Genomic DNA, 22649 nt, shown 5'->3' with positions numbered 1-22649 from the left:
GGTGGGGCGTTGCCGTGACAGTGTGCTCCTTTCGCTGTTTTCCCTGGTTTCTACTTTCTCCCGTCGAGGTGCTCAATGCCTTCCTGGATGGTCCTCCTCCACTGTGGATGGTCTGGGGCCGGAGATTCCCAGGTGTCTGTGGGAATGCCGCACGTCCCCAGTGAGGCCTTGTGGGTATCCCTGAAGCATTTTCTCTGTCCACCTGGGGCTCACCTGCTGTTTTGGAGCTGGGAGTAGAGCACCTGCTTGGGCAGTCTCGTGTTGGTCTTGGGGATGACATACCCGGCCCATCGCAGCCAGTCAATGGGGGGGGAGTCGGTGCCTCGACGCAGGGGATGTTGTCCTGGTCAAGGATGCTGGTGTTGAGGCGTCTGTCTTCCCAGTGGATTCCCAGGATCTTGTGCAGGCAGCGTTGATGGGACTGCTGCAGTGCCTTGAGGTCCCTGCTGTAGACAGACCATGTCTCAGAGTCATATCAGAGGGTCTGTTTACCATGAGCTTAGTATCTGATATCTGATGTTGTTGTTCTCGAACACCCTTTTCCCCTCAGGCAGTTGAAGGCTGTGCTAGCACACTGGAGGTAATGCTGGATTAATCAGTGCTTTGGCTGATGGGACATTCCCAAGGGTGGGTGTGGCCAATGTTCTCTCAGGCCTCCCCGTAGACCTTAATGATCAGGGGCTCGTTCCACAATGCCAGGCCAGGTTGGTGCAGGACCTTCATCTTACAGATATACAGGGAAAGACCCATGCTCTCATATGCCTCCAAAAGGGGTGTACATCCAGACAATGGTCTGGAGTACATCTTCTGAGACTGCGCACACACACACACACACACACACACACACACATGTGTCATCTGTGTACTGCAGCTTGATGTCACTGGGTAGGGTGGCTTCGGTTTTGGCTTGAAGGTAGCAGATGTTGAATAATTTCTCACTGGTTCTGTAAATTCGGTCCGTACCAGCATTTAAGTGGGATACAGAGCATGTATATCATCTGCTCCCTTGCCTTGTTTATCCTGTTCAAGTGCATCACCTCACACTAATCCACATTGAAACTCATTTGCCGTTGATCAGCCCATCTGACCAGGCTGCCTGTATCCTCCTGTAACCTAATACTATCCTCATTATTATTTACCACCAATTTTCATATCATCTGCACACTTCCTGATTAAGGTTCCGAGTCCTAGTAAGTGAGGAATTCCTTTGTGAGGGAAGGGGAGTTCTGACGGATTTTATGAATTAGACTGATGATTGAGTGAACAGCAGTGCCAAGATGTCAGCTCTGTCCTGCTGTTTTTGATTCTCTCCCAGGCGTCTGTTATTCTGTTTATAAAGTTCCTGTATCCCTCAATTAGCTTCCAGCCTGTTACTCACTCGCAAATTGCTCGAAATTCTATCCATAAACTATCCAAACCCCACAATTACATTAAATCTGGAAACTCACTCCCAGGGAGAGGCAGTTCAATATGTAAATTCTTGGATTAGATTCCAGTCAATAACTCAAGTCTGGCTATCAGATATTCTCAACATAAACTATCCAAACCCTATCATTAGATTTCTGCCCATAATTGACATGTCATTCCTGATGAAGGGCTTTCGCCTGAAACGTCGATTTTACTGCTCCTTGGATGCTGCCTGAGCTGCTGTGCTCTTCCAGCACCACTAATCCCGAATCTGGTTTTGATATCCAAGTTACTATAATGAAGAGGGACTTGTTTTGACGATGCTAGCTTTTGGAAGATAGCTATCACACCATATACAGTGAAACTTGGATGATTACTGGTCTAAAGATTGTAGGGGGGAGTGCAGGGATGGGTTACAGTAGAAAGGCAGATAGTTTGTAATGTCTCAGAGCAGAGTCTAGCACTAACTGTGTGAAGGTATTATCCTGTCTAGCCTCATTACGATTAAACGGATGTGATATCAATGTCTAAGAGACACAATATGCTGTTTCAGTGTGAATACCCAGTGACACTTAGAGACATAGGGCCTGTGGGTGAAGCCTTATTAATACTGCTCCTTTATACACTCATCTCTGTGCTCCCTACTACTCTCTCAGTGTTGAGCTACCCATCCCTCTCACACTCTCTTTCTTTCTCTCTCTCTCACTCTCTCGTCGTTTCAAAGACCTGATCTCCAAAGGCGCCTGGCAATGTGACAAACACAGAAAATTCAAAGGATCTCCTTAAATTTTAAACAGCTCAACCTCACTTCCCTCAATTTTCAGAATTCTGAAGTTAAATGTGAATAAATGTGGAGCTGTGGAAATGGAGAGTGTGTGAGGGGAAGGGCCATAGTAAACAATTGACACGGGCCACTTCGGGAGGCTCTGTATCCAGCCAGCTGTACAATGCAATATACCATAAGAAACAGGACTCTCACTACAGCTCACCCTCAATACAGCTCACTCTCACTACAGCTCACTCTCACTACAGCTCACCCTCAATACAGCTCACCCTCACTACAGCTCACCCTGACTACAGCTCACACTCACGACAGCTCACCCTCACTACAGCTCACCCTCACTACAGCTCGCTCCCACTACAGCTCACCCTGACTACAGCTCACACTCACTACAGCTCACCCACACTACAGCTCACCCTCACTACAGCTCACTCTCACTACAGCTCACCCTCACTACAGCTCACCCTCACTACAGCTCACCCTGACTACAGCTCACCCTCACCACACCTCACACTCACTACAGCTCACCCACACTACAGCTCACCCTCACTGCAGCTCACTCTCACTACAGCTCACCCTGACGACAGCTCACCCTCACTACAGCTCACACTCACTACAGCTCACCCTGACTACAGCTCACCCTCACTACAGCTCACACTCACTACAGCTCACCCTCACTACAGTTCACCCTCACTACAGCTCACCCTCACTACAGCTCACACTCACTACAGCTCTCCCTCAATACAGCTCACACTCACTACAGCTCACTCTCACTACAGCCCACCCTCACTACAGCTCACTCTCACTACAGCCCATACTCACTACTGCTCACACTCACTACAGCTCACCCTCAATACAGCTCACTCTCACTACAACTCACTCTCACTACAGCTCACCCTCAATACAGCTCACCCTCAATACAGCTCACACTCACTACAGCCAACACTCACTACAGCTCACTCTCACTACAGCTCACCCTCACTACAGCTCACCCTCAATACAACTCACTCTCACTACAGCTCACTCTCACTATAGCCCATGCACACTACAGCTCACACACACTACAGCCCATGCTCACTACTGCTCACCCTCAATACAGCTCAGACTCTCTAGAGCTCACACTCACTGCAGCTCTCCCTCACTACAGCTCACCCACACTACAGCTCACCCTCACTACAGCTCGCACTCACTACAGCTCTCCCTCACTACAGCTCACCCTCACTACAGCCCACACTCACTACAGCCCACACTCACTACAGCCCACACTCACTACTGCTCACTCTCAATACAGCTCACCCTCAGTAGAGCTCACACTGACTGCAGCTCACCCTCACTACAGCTCTCCCTCATTGCAGCTCACTCTCACGATATCTCACTCTCACTAAAGCTCATTCTCACTCCAGCTCACTCTCACTAAAGCTCACCCTCACTACAGCTCACTCTCACTACAGCTTACACTCACTACAGCTCACACTCACTACAGCCCACGCACACTACAGCTCACCCGCACTACAGCTCACACTCACTACAGCTCACCCTCACTACAGCCCATGCTCACTACTGCTCACCCTCAATACAGCTCACACTCTCTAGAGCTCACACTCACTGCAGCTCTCCATCACTACAGCTCACCCACACTACAGCTCACCCTCAATACAGCTCGCACTCACTACAGCTCGCACTCACTACAGCTCGCACTCACTACAGCCCACACTCAATACAGCCCACACTCACTACTGCTCACTCTCAATACAGCTCACCCTCAGTAGAGCTCACACTGACTGCAGCTCACCCTCACTACAGCTCACACTCACTACAGCTCACCCTCATTGCAGCTCACTCTCACTATATCTCACTCTCACTACAGCTCACCCTCAATACAGCTCACACTCACTACAGCCCACGCTCAATACAGCTCACTCTCACCACAGCTCACTCTCACTAATGCTCACACTCAATACAGCTCAGACTCTCTAGAGCTCACACTCACTGCAGCTCTCCCTCACTACAGCTCACCCACACTACAGCTCACCCTCAATACAGCTCGCACTCACTACAGCTCTCCCTCACTACAGCTCACCCTCACTGCAGACCCCACTCACTACAGCTCACACTCACTACAGCTCACACGCTCTACAGCCCATGCTCACTACTGCTCACCCTCAATATAGCTCAGACTCTCTAGAGCTCACACTCACTGCAGCTCTCCCTCCCTATAGCTCACGCTCACTATAGCTCACCCTGAATACAGCTCACCCTCACTACAGCTCACATTCAATACTGCTCACACTCACTACAACTCATGCTCCCTACAGCCCACGCTCACTACTGCTCACCCTCAATACAGCTCACCCTCACTAGAGCTCACACTGACTGCAGCTCCCCCTCACTACAGCTCACCCTCAATACAGCTCACACTCACTACAGCGCACGCTCAATACAGCTCACTCTCACCACAGCTCACTCTCACTACAGCTCTCTCTCACTAATGCTCACAATCACTACAGCTCACCCTCAATACAGCTCACTCTAACGATAGATTAGTCTCACTGCAGCTCACCCTCAATACAGCTCACACTCACTATAGCTCTCCCTCACTACAGCTCAGACTCACTACAGCCCACGCTCACTACAGCTCAGCCTCAATACAGCTGACCCTCACTAGGGCTCACACTCACTGCAGCTCTCCCTCACTACAGCTCACGCTCACTACTGCTCACACTTACTAGAGCCAACGCTCACTACAGCTCACCCTCACTACAGCTCACACTCAATACAGCTCACACTCACTACAGCTCACCCTCACTACAGCTCACGCTCACTACAGATCACTCTCACTACAGCTCTCACTCACTAGTGCTCACTCTCACTCCAGCCCACGCTCACTACAGCTCACCTACAATACAGCTCACCCTCACTATAGCTCACCCTCACTACAGCTCACACTCATTACAGCTCACCCTCACTACAGCCCATGCTCACTACTGCTCACCCTAAATACAGCTCAGACTCTCTAGAGCTCACACTCACTGCAGCTCTCCCTCACTACGGCTCACTCTCACTACAGCACACCCTCAACACAGCTCACTGTCACGACACATCACTCTCACTTCAGCTCACTCTCACTATAGCTCACCCTCACTACAGCTCACACTCACTACAGCTCGTTCTCACTACAGCTCACCCTGACTACAGCTCGCTCTCACTACAGCTCACACTCACTACAGCTCACACTCACTACAGCTCACCCTCAATACAGCTCACACTCACTACAGCTCACACTCACTACAGCTCACACTCACCACAGCTCACACTCACTACAGCTCACTCTCACTACAGCTCACCCTCAATACAGCCCACACTCACTACAGCTCACCCTCACTACAGCTCACCCTCACTACAGCTCACTCTCACTACAGATCACACTCAATACAGCTCACACTCACAAAAGCTCACTCTCACTACAGCTCACACTCACTACAGCTGACACTCACTACAGCTCAGCCTCACTACAGTTCACACTCACTACAGCTCACTCTCACTACAGCTCACCCACAATACAGCTCACACTCACCACAGCTCACCCTCACTACAGCTCACTCTCACTACAGCTCACCCTCAATACAGCCCACACTCACTACAGCTCACTCTCACTACAGCTCACACTCAATACAGCTCACACTCAATACAGCTCACACTCACTACAGCTCACACTCATACAGCTCAGCCTCACTACAGTTCACACTCACTACAGCTCACACTGACTACAGCTCACTCTCACTACAGCTCACCCTCAATACAGCTCACACTCACGACAGCTCACTCTCACTACAGCTCACCCTCAACACAGCTCACACTCACTACTGCTCACTCTCACTACAGCTCACACTGACTACAGTTCACTCTCACTACAGCTCACCCTCACTACAGCTCACACTCACTACAGCTCTCCCTCAATACAGCTCACACTCACTACAGCTCATTCTCACTACAGCTCACCCTCACTACAGTTCACACTCACTACAGCTCACCCTTAATACCGCTCACCCTCACCACAACTCACTCTCACAACAGCTCACCCTCACTACAGATCACACTCACTACAGCTCTCCCTCACCACAGCTCACCCTGACTACAGCTCACTCTCACTACAGCTCACCCTCAATATAGCCCACACTCACTACAGCTCACTCTCACTACAGCTCACCCTCACTACAGCTCACTCTCACTACAGCTCACACTCAATACAGCTCACACTCACGAAAGATCACTCTCACTACAGATCACACTCACTACAGCTCACACTCATACAACTCAGCCTCACTACAGTTCACACTCACTACAGCTCACTCTCACTACAGCTCACCCACACTACAGCTCACCCTCAATACAGCTCCCACTCACTACAGCTCTCCCTCACCACAGCTCACCCTCGCTACAGCTCACTCTCACTACAGCTTACCCTCAATACAGCCCACACTCACTACAGCTCACTCTCACTACAGCTCACTCTCACTACAGCTCACACTCACGAAAGCTCACTCTCACTACAGCTCACACTCACTACAGCTCATTCTCACTACAGCTCACACTCACTACAGCTCACTCTCAATACAGCTCACACTCACTACTGCTCTCCCTCACTACAGCTGACACTCACTACAGCTCACTCTCACTGCAGCTCACCCTTAATACAACTCACTCTCACTACAGATCACTCTCACTATAGCCCACGCACACTACAGCTCACCCTCACTACAGCTCACACTCACTACAGCCCACGCACACTACAGCTCACCCGCACTACAGCTCACCCGCACTACAGCTCACATTCACTACAGCTCACACTCAATACAGCTCACACTCACGAAAGATCACTCTCACTACAGATCACACTCACTACAGCTCACACTCATACAGCTCAGCCTCACTACAGTTCACACTCACTACAGCTCACTCTCACTACAGCTCACCCACACTACAGCTCACCCTCAATACAGCTCCCACTCACTACAGCTCTCCCTCACCACAGCTCACCCTCGCTACAGCTCACTCTCACTACAGCTTACCCTCAATACAGCCCACACTCACTACAGCTCACTCTCACTACAGCTCACTCTCACTACAGCTCACACTCACGAAAGCTCACTCTCACTACAGCTCACACTCACTACAGCTCATTCTCACTACAGCTCACACTCACTACAGCTCACTCTCAATACAGCTCACACTCACTACTGCTCTCCCTCACTACAGCTGACACTCACTACAGCTCACTCTCACTGCAGCTCACCCTTAATACAACCCACTCTCACTACAGATCACTCTCACTATAGCCCACGCACACTACAGCTCACCCTCACTACAGCTCACACTCACTACAGCCCACGCACACTACAGCTCACCCGCACTACAGCTCACCCGCACTACAGCTCACATTCACTACAGCTCACACTCACTAAACTCACACTCACTACAGCTCACTCTCACTATAGCCCATGCACACTACAGCTCACACTCACTACAGCCCACGCACACTACAGCTTACCCGCACTACAGCTCACACTCACTACAGCTCACCCTCACTACAGCCTGTGCTCACTACTGCTCACCGTCAATACAGCTCAGTCTCTCTAGAGATCACACTCACTGCAGCTCTCCCTCACTACAGCTCACCCACACTACAGCTCACCCTCAATACGGCTCACCCTTACTACAGCCCACGCTCACTACTGCTCACTCTCAATACAGCTCACACTCACTACAGCTCACACTCATACAGCTCAGCCTCACTACAGTTCACACTCACTACAGCTCACTCTCACTACAGCTCACACTGACTACAGCTCACTCTCACTACAGCTCACCCTCAATACAGCTCACACTCACTACAGCTCACCCTCAACACAGCTCACACTCACTACAGCTCACTCTCACTACAGCTCACCCTGACTACAGTTCACTCTCACTACAGCTCACCCTAACGAAAGCTCACTCTCACTACAGCTCACACTCACTACGGCTCACACTCAGTACAGCTCACACTCATACAGCTCAGCCTCACTACAGTTCACACTCACTACAGCTCACTCTCACTACAGCTCACACTGACTACAGCTCACTCTCACTACAGCTCACCCTCAATACAGCTCACACTCACTACAGCACACTCTCACTACAGCTCACCCTCAACACAGCTCACACTCACTACAGCTCACTCTCACTACAGCTCACCCTGACTACAGTTCACTCTCACTACAGCTCACCCTCACTACAGCTCACACTCACTACAGCTCTCCCTCAATACAGCTCACACTCACTACAGCTCTCCCTCAATACAGCTCACACTCACTACTGCTCACACTCACTACAGCTCACCCTTAATACAGCTCACCCTCACTACAACTCACTCTCACTACAGCTCACCCTCACTACAACTCACTCTCACTACAGCTCACACTCACTACAGCTCTCGCTCACTACAGCTCACTCTCACTACAGCTCACCCTCAATACAGACCACACTCACTACAGCTCACTCTCACTACAGCTCAGCCTCACTACATCTCACTCTCACTACAGCTCACACTCAATACAACTCACACTCACGAAAGCTCACTCTCACTACAGCTCACACTCACTACAGCTCACACTCATACAGCTCAGCCTCACTACAGTTCACACTCACTACAGCTCACTCTCACTACTGCTCACCCTCAATACAGCTCACACTCACTACAGCTCCCCCTCACTACAGCTCACTCTCACTACAGCTCACCCTCAATACAGCCCACACTCACGACAGCTCACTCTCACTACAGCTCACTTTCACTACAGCTCACACTCAATACAGCTCACACTCACGAAAGCTCACTCTCACTAAAGCTCACACTCACTACAGCTCATTCTCACTACAGCAGACACTCACTACAGCTCACTCTCACTGCAGCTCACCCTTAATACAACTCACTCTCACTACAGCTCACTCTCACTATAGCCCACGCACACTACAGCTCACCCTCAATACAGCTCACACTCACTACAGCTCACTCTCACTACAGCTCACACTCAATACAGCTCACACTCAATACAGCTCACACTCAATACAGCTCACACTCATACAGCTCAGCCTCACTACAGTTCACACTCACTACAGCTCACACTGACTACAGCTCACTCTCACTACAGCTCACCCTCAATACAGCTCACACTCACGACAGCTCACTCTCACTACAGCTCACCCTCAACACAGCTCACACTCACTACTGCTCACTCTCACTACAGCTCACACTGACTACAGTTCACTCTCACTACAGCTCACCCTCACTACATCTCACACTCACTACAGCTCTCCCTCAATACAGCTCACACTCACTACAGCTCATTCTCACTACAGCTCACCCTCACTACAGTTCACACTCACTACAGCTCACCCTTAATACCGCTCACCCTCACCACAACTCACTCTCACAACAGCTCACCCTCACTACAGATCACACTCACTACAGCTCTCCCTCACCACAGCTCACCCTGACTACAGCTCACTCTCACTACAGCTCACCCTCAATATAGCCCACACTCACTACAGCTCACTCTCACTACAGCTCACCCTCACTACAGCTCACTCTCACTACAGCTCACACTCAATACAGCTCACACTCACGAAAGATCACTCTCACTACAGATCACACTCACTACAGCTCACACTCATACAACTCAGCCTCACTACAGTTCACACTCACTACAGCTCACTCTCACTACAGCTCACCCACACTACAGCTCACCCTCAATACAGCTCCCACTCACTACAGCTCTCCCTCACCACAGCTCACCCTCGCTACAGCTCACTCTCACTACAGCTTACCCTCAATACAGCCCACACTCACTACAGCTCACTCTCACTACAGCTCACTCTCACTACAGCTCACACTCACGAAAGCTCACTCTCACTACAGCTCACACTCACTACAGCTCATTCTCACTACAGCTCACACTCACTACAGCTCACTCTCAATACAGCTCACACTCACTACTGCTCTCCCTCACTACAGCTGACACTCACTACAGCTCACTCTCACTGCAGCTCACCCTTAATACAACTCACTCTCACTACAGATCACTCTCACTATAGCCCACGCACACTACAGCTCACCCTCACTACAGCTCACACTCACTACAGCCCACGCACACTACAGCTCACCCGCACTACAGCTCACCCGCACTACAGCTCACATTCACTACAGCTCACACTCACTAAGCTCACACTCACTAAGCTCACACTCACTACAGCTCACTCTCACTATAGCCCATGCACACTACAGCTCACACTCACTACAGCCCACGCACACTACAGCTTACCCGCACTACAGCTCACACTCACTACAGCTCACCCTCACTACAGCCTGTGCTCACTACTGCTCACCGTCAATACAGCTCAGTCTCTCTAGAGATCACACTCACTGCAGCTCTCCCTCACTACAGCTCACCCACACTACAGCTCACCCTCAATACGGCTCGCCCTCAATACAGCTCGCCCTCACTACAGCTCGCCCTCACTACAGCTCACCCTTACTACAGCCCACGCTCACTACTGCTCACTCTCAATACAGCTCACACTCACTACAGCTCACACTCATACAGCTCAGCCTCACTACAGTTCACACTCACTACAGCTCACTCTCACTACAGCTCACACTGACTACAGCTCACTCTCACTACAGCTCACCCTCAATACAGCTCACACTCACTACAGCTCACCCTCAACACAGCTCACACTCACTACAGCTCACTCTCACTACAGCTCACCCTGACTACAGTTCACTCTCACTACAGCTCACCCTAACGAAAGCTCACTCTCACTACAGCTCACACTCACTACGGCTCACACTCAGTACAGCTCACACACATACAGCTCAGCCTCACTACAGTTCACACTCACTACAGCTCACTCTCACTACAGCTCACACTGACTACAGCTCACTCTCACTACAGCTCACACTCACTACAGCTCACACTCACTACAGCACACTCTCACTACAGCTCACCCTCAACACAGCTCACACTCACTACAGCTCACTCTCACTACAGCTCACCCTGACTACAGTTCACTCTCACTACAGCTCACCCTCACTACAGCTCACACTCACTACAGCTCTCCCTCAATACAGCTCACACTCACTACAGCTCTCCCTCAATACAGCTCACACTCACTACTGCTCACACTCACTACAGCTCACCCTTAATACAGCTCACCCTCACTACAACTCACTCTCACTACAGCTCACCCTCACTACAGATCACACTCACTACAGCTCACACTCACTACAGCTCTCGCTCACTACAGCTCACCCTCACTACAGCTCACTCTCACTACAGCTCACCCTCAATACAGACCACACTCACTACAGCTCACTCTCACTACAGCTCACCCTCACTACATCTCACTCTCACTACAGCTCACACTCAATACAACTCACACTCACGAAAGCTCACACTCACTACAGCTCACACTCATACAGCTCAGCCTCACTACAGTTCACACTCACTACAGCTCACTCTCACTACTGCTCACCCTCAATACAGCTCACACTCACTACAGCTCCCCCTCACTACAGCTCACTCTCACTACAGCTCACCCTCAATACAGCCCACACTCACGACAGCTCACTCTCACTACAGCTCACTTTCACTACAGCTCACACTCAATACAGCTCACACTCACGAAAGCTCACTCTCACTACAGCTCACACTCACTACAGCTCAATCTCACTACAGCAGACACTCACTACAGCTCACTCTCACTGCAGCTCACCCTTAATACAACTCACTCTCACTACAGCTCACTCTCACTATAGCCCACGCACACTACAGCTCACCCTCAATACAGCTCACACTCACTACAGCTCACTCTCACTACAGCTCACACTCAATACAGCTCACACTCACGAAAGCTCACTCTCACTACAGCTCACACTCACTACAGCTCATTCTCACTATAGCAGACACTCACTACAGCTCACTCTCACTACAGCTCACTCTCACTATAGCCCACGCACACTACAGCTCACCCTCAATACAGCTCACACTCACTACAGCTCCCACTCACTACAGCTCTCCCTCACCACAGCTCACCCTCACTACAGCTCACTCTCACTACAGCTCACCCTCAATACAGCCCACACTCACTACAGCTCACTCTCACTACAGCTCACTCTCACTACAGCTCACACTCAATACAGCTCACACTCAATACAGCTCACTCTCACTACAGCTCACACTCACTACAGCTCACTCTCAATACAGCTCACACTCACTACTGCTCTCCCTCACTACAGCAGACACTCACTACAGCTCACTCTCACTGCAGCTCACCCTTAATACAACTCATTCTCACTACAGCTCACTCTCACTATAGCCCACGCACACTACAGCTCACCCTCACTACAGCTCACACTCACTACAGCCCACGCACACTACAGCTCACCCGCACTACAGCTCACCCGCACTACAGCTCACACTCACTAAGCTCACACTCACTACAGCTCACTCTCACTATAGCCCATGCACACTACAGCTCACACTCACTACAGCCCACGCACACTACAGCTCACCCGCACTACAGCTCACACTCACTACAGCGCACGCACACTACAGCTCACCCGCACTACAGCTCACACTCACTACAGCTCACCCTCACTACAGCCCATGCTCACTACTGCTCACCCTCAATACAGCTCAGTCTCTCTAGAGATCACACTCACTGCAGCTCTCCCTCACTACAGCTCACCCACACTACAGCTCACCCTCAATACGGCTCGCCCTCAATACAGCTCGCCCTCACTACAGCTCGCCCTCACTACAGCTCACCCTTACTACAGCCCACGCTCACTACTGCTCACTTTCAATACAGCTCACCCTCACTACAGCTCTCCCTCATTGCAGCTCACTCTCACTATATCTCACTTTCACTAAAGCTCATTCTCACTCCAGCTCACTCTCACTAAAGCTCACCCTCACTACAGCTCACTCTCACTACAGCTTACACTCACTACAGCTCACACTCATACAGCTCAGCCTCACTACAGCTCACTCTCACTACAGCTCACACTGACTACAGCTCACTCTCACTACAGCTGACCCTCAATACAGCTCACACTCACTACAGCTCACCCTCAATACAGCTCACCCTCAACACAGCTCACACTCACTACAGCTCACTCTCACTACAGCTCACCCTAACTACAGTTCACTCTCACTACAGCTCACCCTAACGAAAGCTCACTCTCACTACAGCTCACACTCACTACAGCTCACACTCACTACAGCTCACACTCACTACAGCTCAGCCTCACTACAGTTCACACTCACTACAGCGCACTCTCACTACAGCTCACACTGACTACAGCTCACTCTCACTACAGCTCACCCTCAATACAGCTCACACTCACTACAGCTCACTCTCACTACAGCTCACCCTCAATACAGCTCGCCCTCACTACAGCTCGCCCTCACTACAGCTCACCCTTACTACAGCCCACGCTCACTACTGCTCACTCTCAATACAGCTCAACCTCACTAGAGCTCACACTGACTGCAGCTCACCCTCACTACAGCTCTCCCTCATTGCAGCTCACTCTCACTATATCTCACTTTCACTAAAGCTCATTCTCACTCCAGCACACTCTCACTAAAGCTCACCCTCACTACAGCTCACTCTCACTACAGCTTACACTCACTACAGCTCACACTCATACAGCTCAGCCTCACTACAGTTCACACTCACTACAGCTCACTCTCACTACAGCTCACACTGACTACAGCTCACTCTCACTACAGTTCATTCTCACTACAGCTCACACTCACTACAGCTCACTCTCACTACAGCTCACCCTCAACACAGCTCACACTCACTACAGCTCACTCTCACTACAGCTCACCCTCACTACTGCTCACACTCACTACAGCTCACCCTTAATACAGCTCACCCTCACTACAGCTCACCCTCACTACAGCTCACACTCACTACAGCTCTCCCTCACCACAGCTCACCCTCACTACAGCTCACTCTCACTACAGCTCACCCTCAATACAGCCCACACTCACTACAGCTCACTCTCACTACAGCTCACTCTCACTACAGCTCACCCTCAATACAGCTCACCCTCAATACAGCTCACACTCATTACAGCTCACTCTCACTACAGCTCACCCTCAACACAGCTCACACTCACTATAGCTCACTCTCACTACAGCTCACCCTGACAACAGTTCACTCTCACTACAGCTCACCCTCACTACAACTCACACTCACTACAGCTCAATCTCACTACACCCACTCTCACTCCTGCTTACTCTCACTACAGCTCACACTCACTCCATCTCAATCTCACTACAGCTCACACTCACTACAGCTCAATCTCACTCCCACTCACTCTCACTACCGCCCACTCTCATTCACACTCACTCTGACTACAGCTCACACTCACTACAGCCCACCATAACTACACCTCTCTCTCACAACAGCTCGCTCTCAATGCAGCCCATGCACACTACAATTCAATCTCACTACAGGTCACTCTCACAACAGCTCACTCTCACTACAGAACACACTCACCACAGCTCACCCACACTACAGCTCATTCTCATCCCAGCTCACTCTCACTGCAGTTCACTCTCACTACAGCTCCCTCTCACTACAGCCCACGCTCACTACAGCTCACCCACACTCCAGCTCACCCTCACTACAGCTCACCCTCACTACAGCTCACCCTCACTACAGCTCACCCACACTACAGCTCACCCACACTCCAGCTCACCCTCACTACAGCTCACCCTCAGTACAGCTCACTCTCACTACAGCTCACCCTCAATACAGCTCACCCTCAATACAGCTCACACTCATTACAGCTCACTCTCACTACAGCTCACCCTCAACACAGCTCACACTCACTATAGCTCACTCTCACTACAGCTCACCCTGACAACAGTTCACTCTCACTACAGCTCACCCTCACTACAACTCACACTCACTACAGCTCAATCTCACTACACCCACTCTCACTCCTGCTTACTCTCACTACAGCTCACACTCACTCCATCTCAATCTCACTACAGCTCACACTCACTACAGCTCAATCTCACTCCCACTCACTCTCACTACCGCCCACTCTCATTCACACTCACTCTGACTACAGCTCACACTCACTACCGCCCACCATAACTACACCTCTCTCTCACAACAGCTCGCTCTCAATGCAGCCCATGCACACTACAATTCAATCTCACTACAGGTCACTCTCACAACAGCTCACTCTCACTACAGAACACACTCACCACAGCTCACCCACACTACAGCTCATTCTCATCCCAGCTCACTCTCACTGCAGTTCACTCTCACTACAGCTCCCTCTCACTACAGCCCACGCTCACTACAGCTCACCCACACTCCAGCTCACCCTCACTACAGCTCACCCTCACTACAGCTCACCCACACTCCAGCTCACCCTCACTACAGCTCACCCTCAGTACAGCTCACCCTCACTACAGCTCACCCACACTCCAGCTCACTCTCACTACAGCTCACCCACACTACAGCTCACTCTCACTACAGCTCTCCCTCACCACAGCTCACCCACACTCCAGCTCACCCTCACTTCAGCTCACTCTCACTACAGCTCACTCTCACTACAGCTCACTCTCACCACAGCTCACCCACACTCCAGCTCACTCTCACTACAGCTCACCCACACTACAGCTCACTCTCACTACAGCTCTCCCTCACCACAGCTCACCCACACTCCAGCTCACCCTCACTTCAGCTCACTCTCACTACAGCTCACTCTCACTACAGCTCACTCTCACCACAGCTCACCCGCACTACAGCTCACTCTCACTACAGCTCACTCTCACTACAGCTCACCCTCACTACAGCTCACCCTCACTACAGCTTACTCTCACGACATCTCACTCTCACTATAGCTCACACTTACTCCGGCTAACCCTCACTACAGCTAACCCACACTACAGCTCAATCTCACAACAGTTCACCCTCACTCCAGCTCTCTCTCACTACAGCTCACACTCACTACAGCTCACTCTCACTACACCTACTCTCACTCCTGCTTACTCTCACTACAGATCACCCTCAGTACAGCTCACTCTCACTAAAGCTCACTCTCACTGCAGCTCACACTCACTACATCTCACTCTCACGACAGCTCACTCTCACTACAGCTCACCTTCTCAACAGCTCACTCTCACTGCAGATGACTCTCACTGCAGCTCACTCTCACTACAGCTCACTCATACTACAGCTCACTCTCACTGCAGCTCACTCTCACTACAGCTCACTCTCACTACAGCTCAAAATCACTATAGCTGATTCTCACTGCTGCTCACTCTCACTACAGCTCACCCTCACTCCATCTCACTCTCACTACAGCTCACCCTCACTCCATCTCACTCTGACTACAGCTCACACTCACTACAGCTCACCCTCACTACAGACAACTCTCACTCCCGCTCACTCTCACTATAGCTCACTCTCACTACAGCTCACTCTCACTACAGCACACTTTCACTGCAGCTCACACTCACTCCAGTCGAGGCTCACTCCAATTCACCCTCACTACAACACACTCTCAAAACAACTCGCTCTCACTACAGAACGCGCTCACTACAGCTCACTCTCACTACAGCTCACTCATCACTGCAGCTCACTCATCACTCCAGCTCACTCTCATTGCAGCTCACTCTCACTACTGCTCACCCACACTACAGACCATGCTCACTACAGACCACGCTCACTACAGCTCACTCTCATTGCAGCTCACCCTCACTACAGCTCACTCTCATTGCTGCTCACTCTCACTACATCTCACCCTCACTACAGACCATGCTCACTACAGACCACGCTCACTACAGCTCACTCTCATTGCAGCTCACCCTCACTACAGCTCACTCTCACTCCAGCTCACACTCAGTGCAGCTCACTCTCACTGCAGCTCACTCTCACTACAGCTCACACTCACAACAGCTCACACTCACAACAGCTCACACTCACAACAGCTCACACTCACTACAACTCACTCTCATTGCAGCTCACTCTCATTGCAGCTCACCCACAGTACAGCTCACACTCAATACAGCTCACTCTCACAACAGCTCAACCTCGCTACAGCTCACTCTCACTCCAGCTCACTCTCACTACGCTCACCCTCACTACGGCCCACCATCACTACAGCTCACCCTCATTACAGCTCATTCTCACTACAGTCCACGCTCACTACAGCTCACTCGCATTATAGCTCACATTCACTACAGCTCACCCTCACTACAGCTCACACTCACTACAACTCACACTCACTACATTTCAATCTCACTACAGCTCAATCTCACTCCCACTCACTCTCACTACACCCACTCTCACTCCTGCTTACTCTCACTACAGATCACCCACACTAGAGCTCACTCTCACTCCCACTCACTCTCACTACAGCTCACTCTCTGCAGCTCACACTCACTACGGCCCACCCTCACTACAGCTCTGTCTCACTACAGCCCACTCTCACTCCTGCTCACTCTCACAACAGCTCACACTCACTACAGACCACGCTCACTACAATTCACCCTCACTACAGCTCACTCTCACAACAGAACACGCTCACCACAGCTCACTCTCACGACAGCTCACCCTCACTCCAGCTCACTCTCACAACAGCTCACTCATCACTGCAGCTCACTCTCTCTAAAGCTCACTCTCACTGCAGCTCACACTCACTACATCTCACTCTCACTACAACTCACTCTCATTGCAGCTCACTCTCATTGCAGCTCACTCTCATTGCAGCTCACCCACAGTACAGCTCACACTCACTACAGCTCACCCTCACAACAGCTCAACCTCACTATAGCTGACTCTCACTGCTGCTCACTCTCACTACAGTTCACACTCACTACAGCTAACTCTCACTACAGCTCACCCACACTACAGCTCACTCTCATTGCTGCTCACTCTCACTACATCTCACCCTCACTACAGACCATGCTCACTACAGACCACGCTCACTACAGCTCACCCACACTACAGCTAACCCACAGTACAGCTCACTCTCACTCCAGTTCACTCTCACTACAGCTCACCCTCACTACAGCCCACACTCACTACTGCTCACCCTCACTACAGCTAACACTCCCTACAGATCACTCTCACTACACCTCACACTAACTACAGCTCACACTAACTACACCTCACCCTCAATACAGCTAACACTCACAACAGCTCAACCTCACTACAGCTGACTCCCATTGCTGCTCACTCTCACTACAGCTCACCCTCACTCCAGCTCACTCTCACTACAGCTCACACTCACTACATTTCAATCTCACTACAGCTCAATCTCACTCCCACTCACTCTCACTACACCCACTCTCACTCCTGCTTACTCTCACTACAGATCACCCACACTACAGCTCACTCTCACTCCCACTCACTCTCACTACCACCCACTCTCATTCGCACTCACTCTGACTACAGCTCACACTCACTGCTGCTCACCCTCACTCCCACTCGCTCTCCCTACAGCCCACGCTCACTACAGCCCACCCTCACTACAGCTCTGTCTCACTACAGCCCACTCTCACTCCCGCTCACTCTCACTACAGCTCACTCTCACTACAGAACACACTCACCACAGCTCACTCTCACGACAGCTCACCCTCACTACAGCTCACACTCACTACAGCTTATTCTCACTCCAGCTCACTCTCACAACAGCTCACTCATCACTGCAGCTCACTCTCACTAAAGCTCACTCTCACTGCAGCTCACACTCACTACAGCTTATTCTCACTCCAGCTCACTCTCACTCCAGCTCACTCACAGTACGCTCACCCTCAGTACAGCTCACTCTCACTACAGCTCACTCTCACTAAAGCTCACTCTCACTTCAGCTCACCCTCACTACAGCTCACATTCACTACATCTCACTCTCACTCCCACTCACTCTCACTACACCCACTCTCACTCCTGCTTACTCTCACTACAGCTCACCCACACTACAGCTCACCCTCACTCCAGCTCACACTCACAGCAGCTCAACCTCACTATAGCTGACTCTCACTGCTGCTCACTCTCACTACAGTTCACCCTCACTTCATCTCACTACAGCTCACACTCACTACAGCTCACTCTCACTCCCACTCACTCTCACTACAGCCCACTCTCATTCGCACTCACTCTGACTACAGCTCACACTCACTGCTGCTTACCCTCACTCCCACTTGCTCTCCCTACAGCCCACGCTCAGTACAGCCCACCCTCGCTACAGCTCTGTCTCACTACAGCCCACTCTCACTCCTGCTCACTCTCACTACAGTCCACTCTCACTCCCGCTCACTCTCACTGCAGCTCACTCTCACTGCAGCTCACTCTCAGTACAGACCACGCTCACTACAAATCACCCTCACTACTGCTCACTCTCACAACTCACTCTCACTACAGAACATGCTCACCACAGCTCACTCTCACTATAGCTCACACTCACTACAGCTCACACTCACTACAGCTTATTCTCACTCCAGCTCACTCATCACTACAGCTCACTCTCACTACAGCTCACCCTCACTACAGCTCAATCTCACTACAGCTCACTCTCACTACACCCACCTCTCACTCCTGCTTACTCTCACTACAGCTCACCCTCACTCCAGCTCACACTCACAACAGCTCAACCTCACTATAGCTGACTCTCACTGCTACTCACTCTCACTCCAGCTCACATTCACTCCATCTCACTCTGACTACAGCTCACACTCACTACAGCTCACCCTCACGACAGCTCTGTCTCACTACAGCCAACTCTCACTCCCGCTCTCTCTCACTACAGCTCACTCTCACTACAGCTCACTCTCAGTACAGCACACTCTCACTGCAGCTCACACTCACTCCAGTCGAGGCTCACTCCAATTCACCCTCACTACAATTTACGCTCAAAACAACTCACTCTCACTGCAGAACGTGCTCACTACAGCTCACTCTCACTCCAGCTCACTCTCATTGCAGCTTACTCACAATGCATCTCACTCTCACTACAGCTCACCCACACTACAGCTCACTCTCACTACAGCTGACTCTCACTGCTGCTCACTCTCACTACAGCTCACCCTAACTCCAGCTCATTGTCACTACAGCTCACATGCACTACTGATCACTCTCACTACACCTCACACTAACTACAGCTCACACTAACTACACCTCACCCTCAATACAGCTCACTCTCACAACAGCTCAACCTCACTAAAGCTCACCCTCACTCCAGCTCACTCTCACTTCAGCTCACTCTCACAACAGCTCACTCTCACAACAGCTCACTCTCACTAAAGCTCACCCTCACTAAAGCTCACCCTCACTCCAGCTCACTCTCACTTCAGCTCACTCTCACTGCAGCTCACCCTCACTACAGCTCACTCTCACTACAGTTCACTCTCACTACAGCTCACCCTCACTACAGCTCAACCTCACTACAGCTCACCCTCACTACAGCTCACCCTCACTGCAGCTCACGCTCACTACAGTTCACCCTCACTACAGCCCATGCTCACTACAGCTCACCCTCACTGCAGCTCACCCTCACTGCAGCTCACTCTCACTACAGTTCACGCTCACTACAGCTCACCCTCACTACAGCTCACCCTCACTAAAGCTCACCCTCACTCCAGCTCACTCTCACTTCAGCTCACCGTCACTGCAGCTCACCCTCACTGCAGCTCACTCTCACTACAGTTCACGCTCACTACAGCTCACCCTCACTACAGCTCACCCTCACTACAGCTCACACTCACTATACCCACTCGCACTCCCGCTCAATCTCACTACAGCTCACTCTCATTCCAGCTCACTCTCAGTACCGTACACTCTCACTCTCGCTCAAACTACTACAGCTCACCCTCACTCCACCTCACTCTCACTCCAGCTCGCCCTCACTCCAGCTCACTCTCACTCCAGCTCGCCCTCACTCCAGCTCACACTCACTACAGCTCACACTCACTACAGCTCACACTCACTACAGCCCACCCTCACTACAGCTCACACTCACTACAGCCCCCGCTCACTACAGCCCACCCTCACTACAGCCCACCCTCACTACAGCTCACACTCACTACAGCACCCACTCACTACAGCTCACTCTCACTACAGCCCACCCTCACTACAGCTCACACTCACTACAGCCCACCCTCACTACAGCTCACACTCACTACAGCCCCTGCTCACTACAGCCCACCCTCACTACAGCCCACCCTCACTACAGCTCACACTCACTAAAGCACCTGCTCACTACAGCTCACTCTCACTACCGCCCACTCTCATTCGCACTCACTCTGACTACAGCTCACACTCACTACAGCTCACCCTCACGACAGCTCTGTCTCACTACAGCCAACTCTCACTCCCGCTCTCTCTCACTACAGCTCACTCTCACTACAGCTCACTCTCAGTACAGCACACTCTCACTGCAGCTCACACTCACTCCAGTCGAGGCTCACTCCAATTCACCCTCACTACAATTCACGCTCAAAACAACTCACTCTCACTGCAGAACGTGCTCACTACAGCTCACTCTCACTCCAGCTCACTCTCATTGCAGCTTACTCACAATGCATCTCACTCTCACTACAGCTCACCCACACTACAGCTCACTCTCACTACAGCTGACTCTCACTGCTGCTCACTCTCACTACAGCTCACCCTAACTCCAGCTCATTGTCACTACAGCTCACATGCACTACTGATCACTCTCACTACACCTCACACTAACTACAGCTCACACTAACTACACCTCACCCTCAATACAGCTCACTCTCACAACAGCTCAACCTCACTAAAGCTCACCCTCACTCCAGCTCACTCTCACTTCAGCTCACTCTCACAACAGCTCACTCTCACAACAGCTCACTCTCACTAAAGCTCACCCTCACTAAAGCTCACCCTCACTCCAGCTCACTCTCACTTCAGCTCACTCTCACTTCAGCTCACTCTCACTACAGTTCACTCTCACTGCAGCTCACCCTCACTACAGCTCACCCTCACTACAGTTCACTCTCACTGCAGCTCACCCTCACTACAGCTCACCCTCACTGCAGCTCACTCTCACTACAGTTCACCCTCACTACAGCCCACGCTCACTACAGCTCACCCTCACTGCAGCACACCCTCACTGCAGCTCACTCTCACTACAGTTTACGCTCACTACAGCTCACCCTCACTGCAGCTCACTCTCACTACAGCTCACCCTCACTACAGCTCAACCTCACTAAAGCTCACCCTCACTCCAGCTCACTCTCACTTCAGCTCACCCTCACTGCAGCTCACCCTCACTGCAGCTCACTCTCACTACAGTTCACGCTCACTACAGCTCACCCTCACTACAGCTCACCCTCACTACAGCTCACACTCACTATACCCA

The sequence above is a fragment of the Chiloscyllium punctatum genome, chromosome 37 (genome assembly GCF_047496795.1).
Source record: "Chiloscyllium punctatum isolate Juve2018m chromosome 37, sChiPun1.3, whole genome shotgun sequence".
NCBI lineage: Eukaryota > Metazoa > Chordata > Chondrichthyes > Orectolobiformes > Hemiscylliidae > Chiloscyllium > Chiloscyllium punctatum.
The sequence above is the reverse complement of the archived record's forward strand: the minus strand, read 5'-3'. Positions refer to the sequence as shown.